Raw genomic sequence first — 6649 nt, forward strand, 5'->3', positions numbered from 1 at the left:
AAAACCTATACGAGCTCTGACAATTATGTTCGTGAACTTGTCACCATGCGCTTACATTGGCAGCACTGTAAAAATAGCTCGGAATGTTTCATAACCTTAGTATATCAGTGTCTCGCAGCTGGGAGGATGTGTGGCAGTGTCTTGCTAAGTGGTGTTCATTATATGTTGCGTGTAGTTGTGTGTCATTGCAAGAATGTGTGAACTTGAATTAGAGCAATGAACAAACATTAAATTTCTTGTTACACTTGGCAAAAGTGGAAGTGAAATCAGGAAAATATTAGTGCAAGTTTGTGGGGATAATGCCATGAAGAAAACGGCAGTTTACAAATGGATTAAACCTTTTTCTGAGAGGAGAGAACACATCATTGATGAAGCAACCAGTAATGAGCAGAACTGACAAAAATAGTGCAAAAATTCATCGAACTGTGCATCAAAAATCACTGGTTGAGAAGCCTAGCAGACTAAGTAAACATCAATAGAGAAACAGTTAGGAAGATCTTAACTGAAAATCTTGGCATGAGAAAGGTGTGCACAAAAATGATCCCGTAGGAGCTCACTGATGAACAAAAGCAAAGGAGAGTTGAAGTTTGCCAAGACCTTTTGAAGAGGCAAGACAATGTTTTGGGCCGTGTTATCACTGGTGATGAAACCTGGGTGTACTAACACGGCCCTGAAACAAAGCATCAAAGTGCACAATGGAAGTCAGACAATTCTCCACAACCAAAAAAGTTACTTCAGTCCAAATCAAGAGTCAAAACAATGTTGGTAATCTAAACTTTTTTGATATCAGAGAGATTACTCATTATGAATTCGTACCAACTGGACAAACATTTAACCAAGTTTACTATTTGGAAGTGCTGAAAAGGCTGCGTGAAAAAGTTAGATGACCTGAACTTTTCGCCAACAATTCATGGCTCTTGCATCCTCAAGGTGCACCAGCTCACACGGCACTGTCTGTGAGGGAGTTTTCAGCCAGTCAACAAATAACTGTATTGGAACAACCTCCCTACTCACCTGATCTGGCCCCCAATGACTTCTTTCTTTACCCAAAGATAAGGGAAACATTGAAAGGAAGACATTTTAATGACATTCAGGACATCAAGGGTAATACCATGTTTCTCCGAAAATAAGACCTAGCCAGACAATCAGCTCTAATGCGTCTTTTGGAGCCAAAATTAATCTAAGACCCGGTCTTACTTTACTATAATATAATAACTGGTCCTATACAACGTAATATAATATAAGACTAGGTCTTATATTAATTTTTGCTCCAAAAGACACATTAGAGCTGATGGTCCAGCTAGGTCTTATTTTGGAGGAAACATGGTATGACCACAGCTCTGATGGCCATTCCAGAAAAAGAATTCCAAAATTGCTTTGAAGTGTTGATTAGGTGCTGTAATGTGTTCATAGCTTACCAAGGGGAGTACTTCAAAGGTGACCATAGTGATATTCAGCAATAAGGTATATAGCACTTCTTCTATGATGTGTTTGCGACTTTGTCACACCTCGTATACCTCACATTGTTTGTACTGACATCTTTTAAAGTAAATTCCAGCCAATGTAATCCCCATACAATACAAGATATAAGGGACAATCTTTAAAACAAATTCTCACATCAGTCTTTTTTTTTATTAAGATTTTATTGGGGAAGGGGAACAGGACTTTATTGGAGAACAGTGTACTTCCAGGACTTTTTCCAAGTCAAGTTGTTGTCCTTTCAATCTTAGTTGTGGAGGGTGTAGCTGAGCTCCAGTCCAGTTGCTGTTGTTAGTTGCAGGGGCACAGCCCACCATCCCTTGCTGGAGTCAAACAACCTTGTGGTTGAGAGCCCACGCTCCAACCAACTGAGCCATCCAGGAACTCAGTGGCAGCTCAGCTCAAGTTGCCATGTTCAATCTTAGTTGCAGGGGGCGGAGGACACTATCCCTTGCAGGAGGCGGAGTCGAACCGGCAGCCTTGTGGTTGAAAGCTCACTGGCCCATGTGGGAATCAAACCAGCAGCCTTCAGCATTAGGAGCACAGAGCTCCAACTGCCTGAGCCACTGGGCCAGCCTCTACTCAGTCTCAATTTTTGAAACTGGGTTTTCTTCTCTTTCTAAATATGATTCTATTTATTTTGCTCATTTCACAAACTCTTCAAATTGCTGATTATAACTGCAACCTTTATTTAGTCAGTGCCCCTCAGTTTCTTAAAATCTTGCTTCTATAGTTTGAAACTGGTATCTGAGATCCAGTCTTAATTCTCAAACAGAAATCTCTGTGAAGCATTTGCTATTTGTGACCACCATCTCTTTTCTAACACTATCTTGGTTCTTAAACTAACTCCTCCACCTTCTCCTTCCTCTCACTTGTATGACTGTACACTTCAACTTCCACCTCACACCCATGCAGATCTCAGCACCTTTGAACCTCTTTGACGGAGAATTTCTCTCCAAATTCACATTCATGGAGAATTCATCTGTCTCTTCATTAATTTAACCATCACCACAATATTAAATACCACTAAATTTGTCTGTTCCCCACTGACTGTAACTAAGCTTCAATCTGATGTCTTCAAAACATCTCCTCTTCTCAACAGTATGGAGGTATCTCAGGAATCTGAAAATGGAACTACCCTATGATCCAGTAATTCCACTCCTAGGCATCTACCCGGAGAAATCCAAAACTCCAATTCAAAAATCAGTATGCACTCCTATGTTTATTGCAGCACTTTACATAATAGCCAAGATATGGAAACAACCAAAATGCCCATTGGTAGATGACTGGATTAAGAAGCTGTGGTACATTTATGCAATGGAGTATTACGCAGCCATAAAGAAGAAAGAAATCTTATCATTTGCAACAACATGGATGGATCTAGAGAACATTATGTTAAGTGAAATAAGTCAGAAAGAGAAAGACAAGTACCATATGATCTCACTTATATGCGGAATCTAAAGAAAAGAATATGTGAATGAACTAATCAGAAACAGTTTTGAGGACACAAAGAAAAAACCGAGAGTTGTTAGATGGGCGGGGGTGGGGGTTGGGGATAAGGGGAAAGGTGAAGGGATTAGGAAGCAGCTGGTAACCACAAGATGGCCTCAGGGTTTTTTGAAAATTAATTTGGGGAACATATTCAATAATGTTGTAAAGATTTTGTTGGGTATCCGATGGACATGCGTCCTATTTGGGAGACCACCTCAGAGATACTGTGGATGCCTGATCATGGCATTGTACACCAGAAGCTAAACATTAATGAATGCCAACTATAATTTTATATATATAATGTGATGGCTCGGTGTGAGGTCGGAGGGATAGTGGATGGGGGGAGGGGGGTTCACAGTTTGAGGGATATAAATGATGAACGTCTAAGTATTACCTTGTCTTGTACACCTGAAACTAATAAATAAATAAATAATTTTAAAAAAAATCTCCTCTTCTCTTGAATTCTTCCCACAAAATTAGCTACTATCCAGTCCTTTGTTGTCCTTCCCAACTGTGCCAGTTCCCATTGCTCTTTACCGCTTTAATAGCTTTTTTCCTTCTCTGACAACACATTTATTTAACAAATATTTGCTGAATAATCACTGCATGCCAGACACTGTTGGAGAGGCTAGGGATACAACAATCGACAAGATTGATAAGATCAATAAGATAGACACTTTATCAAGTTTGAAGCTCTTACTTCACTGAGATTTCCCAGTTTCTACATTTCTTTCAAAGTGCTTTACCATGTCCAAAAGATATCTTATTCTTATTCCATATCCTAATGTTTTTTTAACTTACTCCCATTTCCCCTTCTATACATTTTGTACCTTATCATCTAGTCCTTGAGTTGAATATTTTTATAGCTGATACACTCATATATAATCCATATGTATATATGTATACATATTTAATGTATATATTATATAACACAAATAATATTCATAAAGGCATATGGAAATTTTCCCAATTACTTTGTAAATTCCTTAAGGGATGATATACTTCTATCTAATGTCCCTGGCATATAGTAAAAACATAAAAATATTTAAGGAATGAATCATTGAAAATACCACTGGAAAGGTAATATCTATTTGTGCATAAATGGAACAAAGAAAAAATATCACCTAAATTCCTTATTGCAAAAATGTTAGGTCAATCCTCAGATTTCTGGGCAAGAGAATTGAGTAGGCAAATCCTGTGTTTGCATCCTCTCACAACTACATCAAACTACAACTAAACTACAGAATAGCGATCAATGAGAATCACCTAAAGTCTAGCTGAACAGAAGTCCTATAAGTAAGGATATATAGAAGAAGCCACATTGAGATTGGTAAGTGAGGCAATACTCAGAAAGGGCTTGCCCCATACCCACATGTGGCAGTTAAAAATCGGGAGGGATATCTAGGCTGTGGTCGTCTCCCCTGAGGAGCAAGGAGTCCCTGCCCCATATCAGGCTCCCCATCCCAGGATTTCAGTGGCAGGGAGAGAAGTCTTCATAACTACTGGTAGTGAAAACTAGCAGAGATTGCAGCTAGGTGAGACAGAGGACTGCTAGAGTCCCAGGGGCTTCTATCAAATTGCCCATGCATGGACTTACTCACTGATGGACTCACTCGCTCTGAGCTCCATCACTGGAGCAGCAGCTTGAAAGGTGCCAGGGACATATAGGGAGGAACTGAATAGTCTTACTTCAGGGTGAGGGCTTAAAGGGAAGCTTTTTCCCAGACAGAAGTCCTGGTAGAAGCATTGTTCCTTTGTTGAATGCTCTGCCCTCTTAGCTTGCAGACTTAGGCAAGCACCTTATCATAGGTTAGCCAGGTTGAGGGTGATCAACTTGGCTAACACTGTTCACCTCACCCTGATGATTTCCTGAGACACTGCCCCACCCAACTTGTGGGCCCAGCCAAGCCACTTATACCGGCTTTTCCATACAAACAATCTGTCTTGGTTCATGCAGAACTTCCTAAAAATCTCTCAAAGGTCACAAACCCCAAACATGCAGCATCATGCCCCATAAATCTTGCTGAGCAGCCAATTCTTGAACTGGGATCAGCTGGCCTTGGATGAAGGCTTGGCCTCTTCCAGGCACCTCCAAGCCCAGCACAGGTGGTGGCCATCTACATATTGCTCTGTGGCTCATTGTACATGCCCCCAAGCAGGGCACAGGCTACAGCTGACCTTGGCCTTTGTTGGGGCACTTCCCAGTAGGATTTGGACAGATATGGAGCACCACCCAGCTGCCTATGAGACAACATATCCAAAGGGCAGACTGGTCAGGCACCCCAGCCCTGCTAAAGCAGATGCTGCTCCAGAGGGTCAGCCCCTGCACCACAACTCCTCCACTATAGTAACAGCCAGTCCTCACAAGCGAGCAGCCTGAGGTTCAATCCCTCCTACTGATGTGCAAACAGCAACCAAGGCTCAAATACAACAGGAGGGTACACACACACACACACACACACACACACACACACACACACACACAAAAGGGGCTCACCTGTTGCACCCAGACCAGGTAACCAAAAAGACTGCACCATTGGAACCCACAGGACACCTACTATATAAGGCCACTATACTAAGACTGAGAGATATATCAGCTCTACCTAATACATAGAAACAAACACAGGGAGGCAGCCAAAATGGAGAGACAAAGAAACATGTCCCAAATGAAAAAACAGAACAAACTCCCCAGAAAAAGAAAAACAGAACAAACTTTCCCCAGAAAAAGAACTAAACAAAACGTGAACAAGCAATCCATGAGATGCAGAATTCAAAACACTGGTTATAAGGATGTTCAATGATCTCAGTAAGAACTCCAACAAACAGATAGGAAATGTAAAAGTGGAGATAGAAAACATAATAAAAAACAGGCAGAAATGAAAAATATAATAACTGAAATGGGGAATCAATAGTAGATTAGATGAAGCAGAGGGCTGAATCAGCAGTTTAGAAGATAAGGTAGCAGAAAACACCCACTTGAAACAGTAAAACGAAAAAGAATACAAAAAAATGAGGATAGTTTAAGGGGCCTCTGGGACAACATTGAGCATACAACATTTGCATCATAGTGGTACCAGAAGGAGAAGAAAAGAGCAAGGAATTGAAAATCTATTTGAAGAAATAATGACTGAAAACTTCCATAACCTGGTGAAGGAAATAGACATACAAGCTCAGGAAGCAGAGAGAGTCGCAAACAAGATGAACCCAAAGAGGCCCACACCAAGACACATTACAATTAAAATGCCAAAAGTTAAAGATAAAGAGAGAATCTTAAAAGCAGCAAGAGAAAAGCAGTTAGTTACCTACAAGGGAGCTCCTGTAAGACTGTCTGCTGATTTCTCAACAGAAACTTTGCAGCCAAACGGGATTGACAGGAAATATTCAAAGTGATGAAAAGTATGGACCTACAACCAAGATTACCCTCCCACCAAGGCTATCATTTAAAATTGAAGAAGAGATAAATAGTTCCCAAAACAAGAAAAAACTACAGGAGTTCATCACGGCAAAATCAGTATTACAAGGAATCTTAGAAGGACTTCTTTAAGACGAAAAAAAAAAAAAGAGAATATGAACAATAAAGTGACAATAACTACATATCTATCAACAATTACATTCAATGTAAATGGATTAGATGCTCCAATCAATAGGGTGGCTGAATTGATAGGAAAACAAGACCCTT

This window comes from Rhinolophus hipposideros, assembly GCF_964194185.1.
Source record: "Rhinolophus hipposideros genome assembly, chromosome: 5".
Lineage (NCBI taxonomy): Eukaryota > Metazoa > Chordata > Mammalia > Chiroptera > Rhinolophidae > Rhinolophus > Rhinolophus hipposideros.